This window comes from Aegilops tauschii, chromosome 3 (assembly GCF_002575655.3).
Source record: "Aegilops tauschii subsp. strangulata cultivar AL8/78 chromosome 3, Aet v6.0, whole genome shotgun sequence".
NCBI lineage: Eukaryota > Viridiplantae > Streptophyta > Magnoliopsida > Poales > Poaceae > Aegilops > Aegilops tauschii.
In genome coordinates, this window is record NC_053037.3 from 542,868,160 (window position 1) to 542,887,203 (window position 19,044).

Genomic DNA, 19,044 nt, shown 5'->3' on the forward strand with positions numbered 1-19,044 from the left:
ACAGAAGCTGTTGGGTCTTTAAACAGGCCGGCAAGTTAAATACTGAGAACAAGGAGAAGGGGTCGCAAAGTGAGGACGACGATGAGGAGCCCCGTCCGCCGAACACAGGGCGACAGAAGAAGTCCCCTAGGTTAAACGGTGAGCATGATATACATTACCCATATCCCCAAGATGGAGCGCAAATGCACGCCCAGGGACGTCTACACGATAGAGCCAGTCGCCCCAAAATTCAACCCATGGTCGTCCTGCCCGATCACCTTTGATCGCAGGGACCATTCAACCAGTATCCGTCATGGCGGTTCAGCCGCACTGGTCCTCGACCCAATCATTGATGGATTCCACCTCACGCGAGTCCTCATGGACGGTGGCAGCAGCCTCAACCTGCTCTATCAGGATACAGTCCGCAAGATGGGGATCAATCCATCAAGGATCAAGCCCACAAAACCTACCTTTAAAGGAGTAATACCAGGTGTAGAGGCCCACTGCACGGGCTCAATCACATTGGAAGTCGTCTTCGGATCCCCCAACAACTTCCGAAGCGAACTCTTGATCTTCGATATCGACCCCTTCCGCAGTGGCTATCACACACTGCTCGGACGAACTGCATTTGCTCGATTCAATGCGGTACCACACTATGCTTATCTCAAACTCAAGATGCCTGGACCACACGGTGTCATAACAGTCAATGGAAACACGGAACGCTCCCTCCGTACCGAGGAGCACACCGCGGCCCTGGCAGCGGAAGTACAGAGCGGCCTTATTAAACATAATATTAATTCAAGGTCCAAGCTCCCGGACACTGTCAAACGAGTCCGGACTACTCCGCAGCATGACAGTCCAGCTCGTCAGGAGTTCGACTAGCAATTCGGCCTCCGTCTCAGTCCCAACCAAATGGCGGCGTATGTACTACGCATACATAACTACGCACTCAAAATACCATGGGCAAAGACGGAGGCATAACTCGATTGTGGCCCATAATACGGCTCGACCTCCCCTGGGCACACATTCTTTCCCCTTTTTTTAATCCTTTTTCAGGTTTCTTTTCCACAGGCCCCTCACGATGGCCTGATAATCGATCCTTTCGAATGATGGATATACCAAGGCAGCAAGCAGCATAGACGTGTGGGGGAATTTTTAGGTGGTCTTCTTGACGACCACTCTACCTGTTTTCAGGACCCGCACGCAGCTCCCCCTTGGTTTCGGCATGTTCAATAGCCCTGTTTCTTATCGCACTATTTGTACAAATACGCTTTGACGTATTAATCAAATCATAATGGAAACAGTTTGCGGCCCAACTTATGTGGCACTGGCTTACTACTTCATTTTATTTCGCTATTCTTATCGATTGCACCCGTACACTTTGGTACGCTTTAATTCGCCAGGGGCTTCATTGCGCTCCATACTACAGCAACAAAGTCCGAACACTTTTTACAGTATAGTTCGGCACCTCGAGTTTAGCATTATATGCATCAGCTTCGAATCATGTCTTTGGTCAATAGTTGGGTTGCCCGGCTCCTGTGCTTACTAGCTTATGTTATGTCCTATCGGCTAGGGTAGTAAAGGGAGAACTACTGCGATTGTGTTTCTGGTTTATCCGGGTAAACACCTCAGTAGAGAAGCCGAAAACTGACTGTCATGATGCGGTGAGAGCTGGTCAGCTATTCGGAGGTTAAAATGTCTTGTGATTTTTTCCGCATTATGCGCCGGATCGGCTTTCACCCGATCAGGTGGCTACAACACCCTAGTCCGGATTAAAAAAATACTAACTAGGGGTTGCGCCTACATTTCTATTGTCAAAATCCTATGGCTAAGTGAGGGTGATAAAGCCACGTTGTCCGATTGCCTGGTTCGTTGCGCTAAACACCTCCTTCAAGGACCAAACTCTTGGATCAAGAGTGTTTAGGTTCCAACCCAAACACCCCTGTACTACCTATGTGGGGGCTGAAGCCGACGACTGGCCAACTCTCAGATTTAATACAACGGCCGCACAGGAGGCAAAATTTTAAACAAACAACAAGCACTATATTACATATCGGCTTTGTTTCATAATACAGGACGGGATAACATGAATGTCTTCATTCAAAGGTAATGTCTTTTGCACACTGGCCCGCTACAATGCGGGATCCCTCCAGGACATCACCAAATACCGCTCGGGCGTGCGGTGCTCCTTGCCCGCGGGCGGTCCCTCGGTCGCGAGCTTGACGGCGTTCATCTTCGCCCATTGCACCTTGACACGGGCAAAGGACATCCGCGCACCTTCGATGCAGACCTAACGCTTGATGGCATCAAGCCGATGGCACGCATCGACCAGCTGCTTCACGAGCCCGAAGTAGCTGCTGGGTATGGCTTCGGCAAACCATAGACGGATTATCAAATCCTTAATGGCCAATTCGGCCACCCTATGCGGTTCGGTCAGCTATTTCAGCTGATCGCTAAAGGGCACCGGATGCTCTGGCGCAAGGTATTGTGACCAGAACAGCTTCTCCATTGAGCTCCCCTCTTCGGCTCGGAAGAACTCCGCAGCATCAACCAGACTGCGCGGCAGATCCACAATCGCTCCTGGAGAACTCCAAATCCAGGTCAGTAAGAGGTACCTTTTCTTCACAAATTTGCTCTGCATAATAAAGGCCTTACCCGCCGCGATTTTCCTGGCCTCTTGGATTTCCTGGAGGGCGCCCTGGGCTTCAACACGGGCCTCTTGTGCACTTTGGCGGTCCTTAGCAAGTTCGGACTATTGGTCCGCAAACTTGCGCTCCAAGGACTCGCATTTCTTTCGGCGTCCTGGAGCTCCTGCTGGACCTCCCAGACCATTGCCTCATGTTTTTCGCAGGTGGCTTGTTCCTTTGCCGCTCTCTTCTGGGCCTCGGCCAGCGCGTTTTTGTGGGACTCCACCTCAGTCGCAGCTCCTATGAAATATCATGATAACATGATCAACACAATCAATTCATATCTTTCTAGATCTGAATAGGCCATTGCATACCTTGCTTGTCCTCTAGTTGTTTCTTCACACGGCCGAGCTCTTCCTCGGCCCGCTCCATACTCTTCTTCAGTTTGGAGACTTCGGCAGAATGGGAGGTCGCAGCCAGCATCGACGCCTGCTTATTCACATAGACATGTATGGTTAGTCTCCTGTGAAAATTATTTGATCCTCTGTCCGGCTTTTCTTTTCGAACACTTGACAAAGTCTCAGGGGCTACTGTTTATACTATGACATTGTTTTTGCATAATTACGTTGCATACCTCAAAGCCTGTAAGAAGGCTGGTGCAGGCTTCTATCAGTCCACTCTTAGCGGACTGAACCCTCTCAACCACCGTACCCATGAGGATACGGTGTTCCTCAACAATGTAAGCACTTTGCAGCGCTTCCAGTAGAGTATCCAGTGCCTCTGGATGGACAGAGGTCACCGGCGGAATAGGTGCACCTCCTTCTTTCGAAGGAGGCTGCTTGCCTGATTCCGGAGCCATATGGGACTCCGGAATAGTATTCGGCTAGGGGCCGAATTGGATATGGCCCCCATCGCCAGTCTCCAGGGGGATTTGCTTCCCCATGTGTCCGGCGGCCGAGGTATCACCCTCTGGCGCCACCCTGACGGCCTCCTGTACCTCACTCTGGCCTGGGAAGGTCCTTCAGGACAACACCTCGGAGTCGTCCGTGGCCTTGGGAGAGGAGGCCGCCGGAAGTGACCCGCTGTCCATCACATTTGGATCCAGCGAATTCCCTGAAGATGAGGATCGCTGGGGCGGGCGTGGGCCGGGCTGCAGCGCATGATTCAACATATTAAAACCACGAAGTAAAGAAGTTGGATATATGTGTGTATAAGTGCCTTTGAGTACTTACGATTCGGCCAGGGGCTTTTCGCTGGGGTGCCACTCGGAGCTGCTATCAGTTTCCAACGCAGAGTTGTCCACGAGGAAGAACCTCCCCTTCTTGGACGCCTCTGCCTCCAGATCCGTGGAGGCCGCCCTTTTCTTCCTTCCCCCCTCGGGGGGAGAGTTTCTTTCCTCCTCCTCGTCGTCCTTGGCGGTGGGGCAGGAGTGGGTTTCGGCGTCTTCGGACGTCATGTCTGAAGTACCTTTACGGCGAAGGCCGCCTCTTCCCGCCTGGCCCTTCTTCTTGGCCTTCTTCTCCAGCACCTGGTAGGGCGCCGGAACCAGCATCTTCATCAGAAGTGGGATAGCTGGGTTTTCAGGCAGCAGAGCCGGACACTGGATCTGGTCCGCCTTCTTTGTCCAGCCCTGAAAAGACAAATGGGGAAGCTTAGAGATCTTCCTTGAAGGTACGGGTGAAGGATACACCTTGAAATACGAAAAACTTACCGAACTGGCGGGATGGGTCAAGTTGTACCCACGGTCCTTTGTCGTCTTAGGCCACGTCTCATTGGAATTAAAAAGCACCTTCTAGATGCCTTCGTGTGTAGCGCTGAGGAACTATTGCAAGGTCTGGTGCTTGGCCGGATCGAACTCCCACAAATGGAAAGTCCGGCATTGCCAAGGAAGGATCCGGCGAAAAAGCATCAGTTGGATCACGCTAACGAGCTTAATGTTCTTGTGCACCATGCTCTTGATGCGCGTCTGCAGCACTGTCAGCTCATCCGACGAAGCCCAGTCCAGGCCCTTCTCTAGCCAGGAGGTGAGACGCATTGGGAGCACGGACTTAAATTCGGGAGCCACGGCCCAGGTGGTGTCACGGGGCTCTGTCACTTAGAACCACTGTTGTTGCCACCCTTTGACGGTCTCCATGAAGGTACCTTTGGGCCATGAGACATTGGACAACTTGCTCACCATAGCGCCTCCGCACTCTGCGTGTTGACCACCCACCACCTTCGGCTTCACATTAAAGATCTTTAGCCACAATCCGAAGTGGGGTGGGATGCGGAGGAAGGCCTCGCACACGACATAAATGCCGAAATGTTGAGGAAAGAGTTTGGAGCCAGATCATGGAAATCTAGCCCATAGTAGAACATGAGTCCGCGCACGAAGGGGTGGAGAGGAAACCCTAACCCGCGGATGAAGTGGGGAATGAACACCACCCTCTCGTGGGGCTCCAGGGTGGGGACGATCTGCCCCTTGGTCGGAAGCCGGTGGGCGATTTCTTGGGCCAAGTACCCCACCTCCCGGAGCTTCGTGATGTCCTTCTCTGTGACGGAGGAGGCCATCCACTTGCCCTGCGCTCCAGATCCGAACATGGTTGGAGTGCTTTTTTGAGGCGGAAAGGATGGAAGCTTGGGCGCTGGAGCTTGAGAATGGGTGGGCAGAGAGAAAGAACGCGTGGGTGAAAGGGTGATTCCTTATCTCTTTATAAAGGAAGCGAATATCAAGCGCCTCCCCCTTCGCCTTAAAACTTACCTATTCCACAAGGGCCATGCAGACGGTGCGGTTGGATTACCCATGCCTGTATTGACGAGAATCCCGCAATAAGGGGACACGATCTCTGCTTCGACAAGACGTGCCAATCAAAACCGCATCTCGAAACATGGAGCGGGAGGCTAAAAAAGGTTCAAAATAATGACCGGGGCAGGGACATAATGTCTTGTTACAAAAGTTGTCAATAGATGGGACACACGAAATATTATACTCTCTGCAGTTGTGTGTGGTACTTGTTTTGCAGAGCCGGACACGTTTTCTATGTTCGAAGGCTGCTTTGGAGTACTCGGAGGGGGAACCCGCCTTGCAATCCCGAAGACAATCTGCGCGTCGGACACATCGTCATTGAAGCCTGGTTCAGGGGCTACTTAGGGAGTCCAGGATTAAGGGGTCCTCCGGCGTCCGGGCTATGTGACGTGGGCCGGATGGATGGGCCATGAAGATACAAGATAGAAGACTTCCTCCCATGTCCGGATGGGACTCTCCTTTGTGTGGGTGGCAAGCCTGGCGTTTGGATATGAAGATTCCCTCCTCTGTAAACCGACTCTGTACAACCCTAGGCCCCTCCGGTGTCTATATAAACCGGAGGGTTTAGTCCATAGAGGCAATCACAATCTAACAGGCTAGACATCTAGGGTTTAGCCATTACAATCTCGTGGCAGATCAACTCTCGTGATCCTCATATTCATCAAGATCAAACAAGCAGGACGTAGGGTATTACCTCCATCAAGAGGGCCCGAACCTGGGTAAAAATCGTGTCCCTCGTCCCCTGTTACCATCGACCTTAGACGCACAGTTCGGGACCCCCTACCCGAGATCCGCCCGTTTTGACAGCGACAATCTCGAAGAGACCATTGTATCGAGAATTCAGCGAGAGAGAGAGAAAGCCATCTAGCTACTAACTATAGACCCGAAGGTCCACAAAGAACTACCCACGCATCATCGGAGAGGCACCAATGGAGGTGGTGAACCCCATCTGAGATGGTGTCTAGATTGGATATGGTGGTTGTGGACTCTACGGCGGTTGGATGAATATTTCGTCTGTTATTCTAGAGTTTCTGGAATATGGGGGTATTTATAGATCAAAGAGGTGGTCCGGGGGCACCCGAGGTGGGCACAACCCACCAGGGCGCGCCTGGGCCTGCTGGCGTGCCCCGGTGGGTTGTGCCTCCCTCGACGCACCCCCAGGCCAAGCCAGGGCCCGTTGTGTTCCTTCTGGCCCATAAAAATCATCGTGGAGTTTCGTGGCATTTGGACTCCGTCTGATATTGATTTCCTGCGATGTAAAAAACATGGAAAAATAGCAACTGGCACTTGGCACTATGTCAATAGGTTAGTACCCAAAAAATGATATAAAAAGACCATAAAATGGTTATAAAACATCAAAGATTGATAATATAACAGCACGGAACAATAAAAAATTATAGATACGTTGGAGACGTATCAGCATCCCCAAGCTTAACTCCTACTCGTCCTCGAGTAGGTAAGTGATAATAATAGAATTTTTGATGTGGAATGTTGCCTATCATGTCATATCATATTCTTTTTCTTTATAGCATGTACAATTGGACTTTTATGTGGTTGAAAGCAATAGTCTAGTTTTGACCTAATAATTTCGATACTCAAGCATATCAACAAGCAACCATGTCTTTCAAAATATCAACGCTAAAATAAGTTATCCCTAGCCCATCATGCTCAACCATTGATCCATTCATGAAACACACTCGAATATTAGTTACACCCAATACTTAAGTACGATCATATTGCCTCCTAGTTGGTGCTTTTATAAGGGAAGATGGATACTCAAATTCAAAATAAAAATTGCATAAAGTAAAGAAAGGCCCTTCGCAGAGGGAAGTAGGGATTTGCAGAGGTGCCAGAGCTCAAAGCAAAAAATTAGAGATAAAAACATTTTGGGAGGTGTATCTATCCCACCAACGAAAACGATTTAGAGTCCCAACACTTTCCTTGCTAGATATGCCATAGGCAGTTCCCAAACAGAAAATAAAGTTTATTCCATTTTCCACCATACTTTCACTTTTCATGGCTAACCGTATCCACGGGTGCCCTCCATACCAACACTTTCCAAGGAATTTATTATTTGACAACATAAAGTAAATTCATTTTTGCATTTCGGGACTGGGCATCCCTAAAACCTTTGCCTTACTCTCGTGTAATGACAAGTGAATAAACACTCATTGTGAGAATAACACATCTAGCATGGAAAATATTAGCCACCCCTCATCCCTCCGCGAGCGAAACAAACACACAAAAGAGAAGTTTATTTTGAAAATTAGAGATGGCACATGCAAATTTTTTTAGAACAGCAAAAGAATACCGCATATAGGTAGATATAGTGGACTCATGTGGCAAAACTAGTTTAAAGGATTTTGGATGCACAAGTAGAGATCATACTTGGTGCAAAATGAAGGCTAGCCAAAAGATTGAGAAGCGACCAACCAAGAAACATATAATCTCATAAGCAAGCATTAAGTATAAATAACACCAGATAATGCACCACAAGTAGGATAAAATTTCATTGCATGACTATTGACTTTTGTACTTGCATAGGGAATCACAAACCTTAACACAAATATTCTTACTAATGTGTAATTACTCATCAACATAACTCACATATCACATCATCATATCTCAAAACTATTACCAAGAATCAAGTTTATTTTGTCCAATGATCTTCATGAAAGTTTTTATTATATCCTTCTTGGATATCTATCACTTTGGAACTAAATTTCATATGTTGCTTTTATAAGCTCAAACAAATATAAGTGAAGATCAAGAGCATAATTTTTCTTCTTTCTCTCAAAATAATTAAAGTGAAGCAAGAGAGAATTTCTTTAAATTTTTACTAACTCTCAAATAAAACTAAGTGAATCAAGCGAGCATTTCTTCAAAAATACTAAGCACACCGTTCTCAAAAAGATATAAGTGAGGCACTAGAGCAAGTCCATAGCTCAGAAAAGATTTAAGTGAAGCATAAAGAGCAATTCTAACAAGTCATCACATAATTTTGGCTCTCTCAAATAAGTGTGTCCAGCAAGGATAGGCGACTTAAAACACAAAGTAAAATAAGCAAAGACTCATATCATACAAGATGCTCCAAGCAAAACACATATCGTGTGACGAATAAAAATATAGCTTCAAGTAAAATACCGATAGTTGTTGTAAGAAAGCGGGGATGCCACTCGGGGGCATCCCCAAGCTTAGTTGGTTGCTCATTTTTGGATAATAGCATGGGAGCCGGGGCCTCCCCAAGCTTAGGATCTTCTATCCTTCCTTCATCCATCGTAAGATAACCCAAAACTTGAAAACTTCAATCACACAAAACTCAACAAAACCTTCGTGAGATCAAGAAAAATAAATCACTACTATAAGTGACCAATTCTTATTTTGTTTTTGTATGATATCTACTGTATTCCAACTTTTCTAGGGCAAAAACTTCTCAAAGAAAACCATAGAGCCATCAAAATAAGCACACAACGCAAAGAAAACAGAATCTGTCAAAACAGAACAGTCTGTAGAAATCTGATTTATTCGAATACTTCTCGAACTCCAAAAATTCTTAAAAACTAGGAAGACTTGTTTAATTTGTATATTAATCTTCTGCAAAAACAATTGACATTTTATCACTTTCTGGTGATTTTTAACAATTATTTTCGTGAGCGCAACGTTTCTGTCTTGTTCAGCAAGATCAAACAACTATGACCCAAGAAGATCCTATCGGTTCTACTTGGCATAAACACTAAATAAAACATAGAAAATAGAATCATAACAATCGCATAATTGTGTAAACACTCAAGAACAGAAATCAAAAAGAAAAAATAAAAATTTATTCATTGCGTTGCCTCCCAACAAGCGCTATAGTTTTACGCCCTTGGCTAGGCATAAAGCAAGGATCTAAGTTTTGTCATCTTTGTTTCGAGATCCATAAGATGCCCTCATGATTTATTCATAAGGTAGATTAATACTTGTTATAGGGAAGTGTTCTATACCCTTCCTCAAAGGAAATTGGAACTTAATATTGCCTTCTTTCATATCAATCACGGCACTGATAGTGCGTAAAAACGGTCTACCAAGAATAACTGGACAAGATTGATTGCAATAAATATCAAGAACAATAAAATATATGGGCACATAATTCCTATTTTGAAGAATAAGAACATCATTAATTCTTCCCATAATCTTTTTAATAGTAGAATCCGCCAAGTGCAAATTCAAAGAACATTCTTCAAGATTAGTAAGACCAAGCACATCACATGCATAAAGATTTCGGAATTGTAGAAACACTAGCACCCAAGTCACACAAAGCAAAACACTCATAATTTTTAATCTTGACTTTGATAGTAGGTTCCCACTCATCATGCAATATTCTAGGAATTGAAATTTCTAATTCCAATTTTTCTTCAAAAGCTTTCATCATAGCATCATCAATATGTTTAGTAAAAGCTTTATTTTGTTCATAGGCATGGGTTGAATTTATCATGGATTGCAACAAAGAAATACAATCAATCAAAGAGCAACTATCATAATTAAAGTCTTTGTAATCCAAAAGACTGGGCACATCACTAGCTAAAGTTCTTACCTCTCCAAACCCACTTTCATCAATTTTCTCAACAAGATTTTCACCCTCTGAAATATTCGGACGCCTTCTACCTAAAGTTGACTCTTCTCCAGTCCCTTTTTCATCAATACTACTTTGCTAAACAAGGAATCAATAGAAATAACACCAATCATTTTAAGATCTTCATCACTTTTGTGAAAGAAATCTCTAGAAAACGCTTTTTCCAAAAATTCTCTTTTAGCTCTAAGCATAGCGGTTCTTTTCTTACTTTCATCCATAGAAACATAAAGAGCTTTAATTGATTCATCAACCTTAGGCACACAAATTTTCATCTTGAGATTTTCCACATCAAGAGCAATTATATCAACACTTCTAGACAAATCATCAATCTTATTCAACTTTTCTTCTATGGAAGTGTTGAAAACCTTTTGTGTGTTCATAAATTATTTAATATTATTCTCAAGATAAGAGGTGTTCCTATTATTATTATAAGATTAATTTTCATAGGAATTACCATAATTATTAGAGGAATTACTAGGAAAAGGCCTAGGATTAAAATTACCTCTATAAGCATTGTTGTTGAAATTATTTCGAGAGATAAAATTCACATCTATGGCACCACTATTTTGCTCAATCAAAGTAGATAAAGGAATATCATTAAAATTAATAGGAGCACTATTACTAGCAACCAATTTCATAAGAGCATCAACTTTTTCACTGAAAGAAGAAATTTCTTCAATCAAATTAACTTTTTTTTACTAGTAGGAGCCCTTTCGGTATGCCATTGTGAATAATTTGCCACGATATTATCAAGCAATTTGGTGGCTTCACACAAAGTAATTTCCATAAAAGTACCACCCGCGGCGGAATCTAAAAGGTTACGAGAAACAAAATTCAACCCCGCATAAAGTTTTTGTATGATCATCCAAAGATTTAACCCATGAGTTGGGCAATTCCTTAGCATCATTTTCATCCTTTCCCAAGATTGTGCAACATGCTCATGTTGAAGTTGCTTGAAATTCATGATCTGGGTTCTAAGGGAAATAATTTTTGCGTGAGGAAAATACTGAGTGATAAAAGCATCTTCGCACTTATTCCAAGAATCGATACTATTGCGGGCAAAGAAGAAAACCAAATTTTTGCAGAATCACGCAAAGAAAATGGAAATAATTTCATCTTCACCACATCATTGTCCACATCTTGTTTCTTTTGAATATCGCATAATTCCATGAAGGTATTAAGATGGGACGCGGCATCCTCATTAGGAGTACCGGAAAATTGATCTTTCATAACAAGATTCAGCAAAGTAGTATTAATATCACAAGACTCCGCACTAGTGGTGGGAGGAGAAATTGGAGTGCCAATAAAATCATTGTTGTTGGTATTTGATAAATCACATAACTTGGTGTTCTCTTGAGTCATGATGACCACACAACAAGATTGCACAAAAAAATAGATCCGGCAAGAAAACGGAGAACGGAAAAAGAGAGGCGAATAAAATGGCAAATTTTTGTGAAGTGGGGGAGAGGAAAACGAGAGGCAAATGGCAAATGATGTAAATTGCAAGGAGACGAGATTTGTGATTAGGAACCTGGTACATGTTGAAGATCCTCCCCGGCAATGGCGCCAGAAATTCCTTTTGATGTCGCTTGAAGCTACGTCGGTATTTCCCCAAAGAGGAAGGGATGATGCAGCACAACGGCGGTAGGTATTTCCCTCATAAATGAAACCAAGGTTATCAAACCAGTAGGAGAACCAAGCAACACAACGTAAACAGCCCCTGCACACAGATAACAAATCCTCGCAACCCGACGTGTTAAAGGGTTTGTCAATCCCTTTCGGGGTACGGCGCCTCAAGATAGGTAAATGGACATGAGATAAATTGTAGTAGATTGATAGATCGAACGCCAAATAAAATAAATAGAAATTTAACGCAGCAAGGTATTTTTGTATTTTTGGTTTAATAGATCTGAAAATAAATGCAAGGAAAAATAGATCGCAAAGGCAAATATATGAGAAAGAACACCCGGGGGCCATAGGTTTCACTAGTGGCTTCTCTCGAGAAAAATAGCAAACGGTGGGTAAACAAATTACTGTTGGGCAATTGATAGAACTTCGAATAATTATGACGATATCCAGGCAATGATCATTATATAGGCATCACGTCCAAGATTAGTAGACCGACTCCTGCCTGCATCTACTACTATTACTCCACACATCTACCGCTATCCAGCATGCATCTAGTGTATTAAGTTCATGGAAAAATGGAGTAATGCAATAAGAACGATGACATGATGTAGACAAGAGCTATCTATGTACAGATAGACCCATCATTCTATCCTTAGTAGCAACGATACATATGTGTCGGTTCCCTTTTTGTCACTGGGATCAAGCACCGTAAGATCGAACCCACTACTAAGCACCTCTTCCGATTAAAAGATAAATAGATCAAGTTAGCCAAACAAAACCCAAATATCGAAGAAGAAATACGAGGCTATAAGAGATCGTGCATATAAGAGATCAAAGAAACTCAAATAACTTTCATGCATATAAAAAGATATAACTGATCATAAACTCGAAGTTCATCATATCCCAACAAACACACCGCAAAAGAGTTATATCATATGGATCTCCAAGAGACCATTGTATTGAGAATTCAGCGAGAGAGAGAAAGCCATCTAGCTACTAACTATGGACCCAAAGGTCTACAAAGAACTACGCACGAATCATCGGAGAGGCACCAATGGAGGTGGTGAACCCCATCTGAGATGGTGTCTAGATTGGATCTGGTAGTTCTGGACTCTGCGGTGGCTGGATGAATATTTCGTCTGTTATTGTAGGGTTTCTGGAATATTGGGGTATTTATAGAGCAAAGAGGCGGTTCGGGGGGCACCCGTGGTGGGCACAACTCACCAGGGCGCGCCTTGGTGGGTTGTGCCTCCCTCGGGGCACCCCCCTGGCGCAGCCAAGGCCCATTGTGTTCCTTCTGGCCCATAAAAAATCATCGTGGAGTTTCGTGGCATTTGGACTCCGTCAGATATTGATTTCCTGCGATGTCAAAAACATGGAAAAAAAGCAACTGGCATTTGGCACTATGTCCATAGGTTAGTACCAAAAAATGATATAAAATGACTCTAAAATGATTATAAAACATCCAAGATTGATAATATAACAGCATGGAACAATCAAAAATTATAGATACATTGGAGACGTATCATGGCGCAAGTTTTATTACAAGCCTCTTACAAACCGGAGCTTCTCTCAAAGAAGCCTCGTGGTTCCGATAGGGAAACGTGTCCCCCTTGTGGGCGAAACATAATCACTAGCTCTTTTCGCCTTGTATTTTCTTTTACGGGCAACATGGAACGATAGGATATCCGTGCTGAAATTTAAACTTATTCAGGGTTCGTTTGGCCTTTTTATACACTAATTGAGTTTCCTAGGCATTTAATGTCCATAACTCAAATCTGAACTTCAAATACATGCTCCAGTTCACGAAATTGGCTAGAAAATTTCTACATGTGTCCTTGGGTGCATGTTTAGGTCCCATGCCAGGAATGGGAATGAATTACAACCGTACCGGCGTCCTGGCTCGTCCTCAAACATTTGGAATCTGGGTTTTTAAATCCCCGTAAATCCTAAACTCACCATAAAGTCATCAAAGGTGGCATGGTGTCACGTCATGGCACATATATGTCGTGGTAAAAACATTGCCAATTTGGGCCAAGCTTTATTACAAACCTCTTACAAACCGGAGCTTCTCTCAAAGAAGCCTTGTGGTTCCGATAGGGAATCGTGTTCCCCTTGTGGGTGAAACGTAATCAGTGCCTCTTTTCGCCTTGTATTTTCTTCTACAGGCAACATGGAACGGCAGGATATCCGTGCTAAAATTTAAACTTATTCACGGTTCGTTTAGCCTTTTTATACACTAATATAATTGAGTTTCCAAGGCATTTAATGTCCATAATTCAAATCTGAACTACAAATACATGCTCCAGTTCACCAAAATGGCTAGAAAAATTGTACATGTTTCCTTGGGTGCATGTTTAGGTCCCATGCCAAGAATGGGAATGAACTACAATCGTACCGGCGTCCTGGCTCGTCCTCAAACATTTAGAATCTCGGTTTTAAATCCCCATAAATCCAAAACTCACCAGAAAGTCATCAAAGGTGGCATGGTGTCACATCATGGCACATATATGTCGTGGTAAAAACATTGCCAATTTGGGCCAATCTTTATTACAATCCTCTTATAAACCAGAGCCCGTCGCAAGAACCCTCGTGGTTTCGACAGGGAAACGTGTCCCTTCGTGAGCCAAACGATAATCGCTCCCTCTTCTAGCCTCGTATTTTCTTCTACACGCAACACAGAACAACGGGAGATTCGCACTGAACTTTGAAATTCTTTAGGGTTTGTTTGACCTTTTTTATTCATTAATTGAGTTTTCTAGGCATTTAATGTCCATAATTCAAATCCGTACTACAAATACATGCTCCAGTGCACCAAAATGGCTAGAAAAAACGTACATGTGTCCTTGGGGTGCATGTTTAGGTCCCATGGAATGAATGGGATTGAATTCAACCGTCTCACCATCCTGGCTTGGCCACCAAACATTGCGAATCTCGAATTTTAAATCTCTGTAAATCCAAAACTCACCAGGAAATCATGAAACTTGGCATGGTATCACTACATGGTACATATAATTGTCCAATTTGGGCGAAGCTATATTACAAGTCTCTTACAAACCGGAGCCTATCGCAACCCTCGTGGTTCCGGTAGGGAAACATGCCCCTCTTGTGGGCGAAACGATAATCGCTGCCTCTTCTCGCCTTGAACTTTGTTTTCTACAGGCAACATAGAATAACAGGAGTGTCGTGCTGAAATTTGAAACTGTTCAGGGTTCGTTTGGCCATTGTATATATTAATTAAGTGTTCTAGGCATTTAATGTAGTGCATAATTCAAATTTGAACTACAAGCACATGCTCCAGTGAAGCAAAATGGGTGGGAGATCGTACATGTGTCAATTGTTGCATGTTTAGGTCTTATTTAAGGAATGGAAATTAATTACAAATTTCTCGTCGTCCTGAAACATTGAAAATCTCGGTTATTAAATCCCAGTAAATCGAAAACCCACCCAAAAAACATGAAACTTGGCATGGTTTCATGCCATGGCACATATATGGCGTGGTAAAAAAAATCGTCCAGTTTGAGACAAGGCGCACACATTAATTGCCAACGAAGTCCTTTTTGAAACAAATAGCTGACACGTTAATATTGCAAAAGGTTGTATTATATGTAACGTGTCAAAATTTAACCATACTCGGTGGCGTGTGTGCAACTGCTTGATTAGACGGGACGAGCGCGAGAAGTCCTCCGTGCAGGCTTGACGGGACGCGTGCGAGCAGTCCGCTGCGCAGGCTCGACGGGACGCGTGCATCTTGTCCACCTCGCAAGCTCGATGGGACACGTGCGAGCAGCAAGGCCCATGCTCACTAGGAAGCGAGCTCTTTGACCTCCATGCACCAGCCGCCGCCCGCCTCGCTCACAACTTCTCCACTAATGGGTTAATTAAAACACATGGATGGAAGGTGTTTGCTTGTGATCCCATGGCAGCATTTGCTTTGTTCGTGTTTTCACCTCGTATTCCAGCCTAATTTAAATTGCCACATAGGGCAACGGATAATACGACGACAAATAAAATGGAAATGGATAATACAACGACAAATTTACAATGGCGTAGATAATACTTGTCTTATATATTCCGGATAATTTAAAATGCCACATGCGGCAAAGCCCGGAAGACACGGGGCAAGAGAAGAAGGAAATCGCAGACAACGATCTGGGTCGCTACAGTCTCTACTCGTCGATGGATCGCCGGGCGACGACATCCTCCAACTCCTTCAATTACTCACGACTTTGCTTGAAAGCAGCCACGGATTCCTCCACCTCCAGCTCGTGCTTGATCTGGAGCTTCCTCAAGTCACCCATCAATTCTTCGATGACCGCTGTCAGCGTCATCCCCGATGCACTGCTCTGCTCATGCAGCATCTTCCAGCCGGTGGCCTCCTCCTCCTTCTCAACGACCGCCTTGAGGAGCTTCGCATTGTCACCCATGAGTTGCTTGACGAGGCTGGTTGCCTTGTCAACCGAGGCATTGCTGATCTCGAGCAGCTTCCACTACTAGGAAAAGGCCTACTAATGGCGCACCTAATTTGGCCATTAATGGCGCATTAGTGGTGCGCCATTAGTGCCACGCCATTAGTATATTTTACTAATGGCGCACCACTGGTGCGCCATTAGTATATGCCATGGTGCGCCATTAGTATAGGCCACTGGTGCGCCATTAGTATAGGCCACGGTGCGCCATTGCTATTTTTGAATTTTGAATTTGGATCTGGATCGCGATTTTTTTGCCCATTTGTTGCTCGTTCTATTGGCTCGTTTTTTTGCATGATATTATTTCAAATTTTGTTCCTGTTTTTGGATCTTGTACGTTCTTTTGCCGTGTTCTTTTGCCGGAGAGGAGTTCGCCAGAGAGGAGGAGGAGGAGGTCGCCGGAGAGGTGCTCGCCTACATCGCCGGAGAGGAGGAGGAGGTCGCCGGAGAGGAGTTCACCGGAGCATCGGAGAGGAGGAAGGAGAAACCATGAGGGGAGCTCACCGAAGAGGACGGAGGAGGAGCTCACCGAAGAGGAGGGAGGAGGAGCTCACCGGAGAGGAGGGAGTAGGAGCTTACCGGAGAGGAGGGAGGAGGAGCTCACCGGAGAGGAGGGAGGAGGAGCTCACCGGAGAGGAGGGAGGAGGAGCTCACCGGAGAGGAGGGAGAAGGAGATGCAGTGGAGGAGAGGTGGAGTGGAGGAGAAGAATGAAGAGGTAAGGAGGAGAGGACACGCCCAGCGATATATACGGCATAGTAATGGCACCGTGGGCAGGTGCGCCATTACTATTATTTTTTTGATTTATTTTGAATTTTGAAGGCGGGAAGATACTAATGGCGCACCATGGGCAGGTGCGCCATTAGTAACTTTTTTTTATTTTTTTGATTTATTTTGAATTTTGAAGGCGGGAAGATACTAATGGCGCACCATGGGCAGGTGCGCCATTAGTAACTTTTTTTTATTTTTTTTTTATTTATTTTGAATTTTGAAGGCGGGAAGATAGTAATGGTGCACCATGGGCAGGTGCGCCATTAGTAAGTTTGATTTTTTTTGAATTTTTTTGCCTCTCCAGATCTTAAAAGCCCCGTATCTTTTTTTCTGTTAGGTTTTTGACGACTTTTCGAGTAGATGATTTTTCATATAAAAAACTTTTTCATCCGAGTTCGTATGCAAAAGTTATGCCCATTTTAAGAAATTCCAGAGAGATTTTGCAAATAAAGTCGAAATTCATATTTGTTAATTTTCCCAACAACTAGACCACATATCACATGGGAAACTTGCTTTATTTTATTTTTTTGACATTTCCATCATTTTCTTTTATTTTTTTTAAAACTGAAAAGGCGGTCCACGGGGGGGGGGGGTGCATTCGGTGGAATGGGCCAAGTTACTAATGGCGCACCGTGGGGGTGGTGCGCCATTACTAGTTGAACTAGTAATGGCGCACCGTGGGTGTGGTGCGCCATTAGTAGTTGAACTAGTAATGGCGCACCGTCCCACGGTGCGCCATTAGTAGTTTAAAAAATAAAAATAAAAAAATTTGAAAAAAAAATTTGAAACATAATTACTAATGGCGCATCGTGGGGTGCGCCATTAGTAGTTTTGAAAAAAATTAAATTTTTTTTACTAATGGCGCACCGTGGATATGGTGCGCCATTAGTATTTTCACACTAATGGCGCACCAACACATGGTGCGCCATTAGTATATAGTAATGGCGCACCACATGTCTGGTGCGCCATTAGTGGCCATATCATTTATAGCCCTTTTCCTAGTAGTGTTCATCAAGCCGTTGACCAGCTCCTGCTGCTTAATGATGCCAGCGAGAATGTCGTCGTCGCTGGCCAAGGACTTCAGGAATGCCAGCTCATCGCGATGGCCGACATGGCGAGTGCGCTTGTGAGAGCCCTCGCGTGCCCGTGAGAGCTCGTTCGGGGGCTCCGTGGCCCACCGGGACATCTCTCCTATGGCTGCGGCTTCGCGGCGGGACCACTCTAGTGCTTCCGCGGCCTTGGTCTTTGCTGCCTTGTTATATGTCCACCCGAAACTCCTCCTACCGGTCATGGCGGAACGACTTGACAGGAAAGACCAGTCTTGTGGTTGATGAGGTGAGGAACTATGAAGTAATTTTCGAGTGGGTAATTTTTATAGGCCGGTGCTAAGTGTGAACACATATTAGTTTGATAGGTGTGAACAGATTTGCAATTACTTATTGCGTTGTAATCTGCAATGTGACGAGAAACAAGGTCAAAATTTATTGATGGTAGAAGGTTGACCACGTGGTTGCTCTCCGTTGAGGCGGCCGCAGCGCACTCTGCTCGCGTCCGTCCGCACGCTTTGCTTGCCATTGAGGCGGCAGCGGCGCGCTCCACTCTGGTGTCCCTGCGCACGCTCTGCTCGCCGTTCTAGCAAATTTTCAATGGAAACAGGTAATAATTGTCTTACATAATAAGGATAATTTAAAATGCCACATGCGTTAAGGCCCAGAACACTCATGACCTACATATGCATACAATTATAATAAAATATAGGCTAAAAGGCTGAGCTGACGGCCTTCCGACGACGGTCTTCTCGGACTCCATGATCAGCATAGCACCCTTGCGGCCGTTCACTCCAAGTGTCCCGACCCGCCTCCGCCTACGGAGCTGTTGGCGCTGGGAGCCTCTTGGGGCTGCTGGGCCTCTTCCAGAAGAGCCTGACAGCGTGCAATCGCGCGCATGATATCTCCACGGAACTGCTCCATTTCCATGTCTCTAGCCTGGTAGAAAATTCCGTCCATCACCTGCATCCTCAAGATATCACGTTGGCAATGTTGTACTTCGTCGGGGACGTCAACTCCGCAGAGGATGCGCTCGAGCCTGGCCACCACATCATCGGGATCAAGGTTGACACGGCCGCCGCGGGCAATGATGAAGCCACAGGCTGCCTGTCTCTTGATTGAATCATA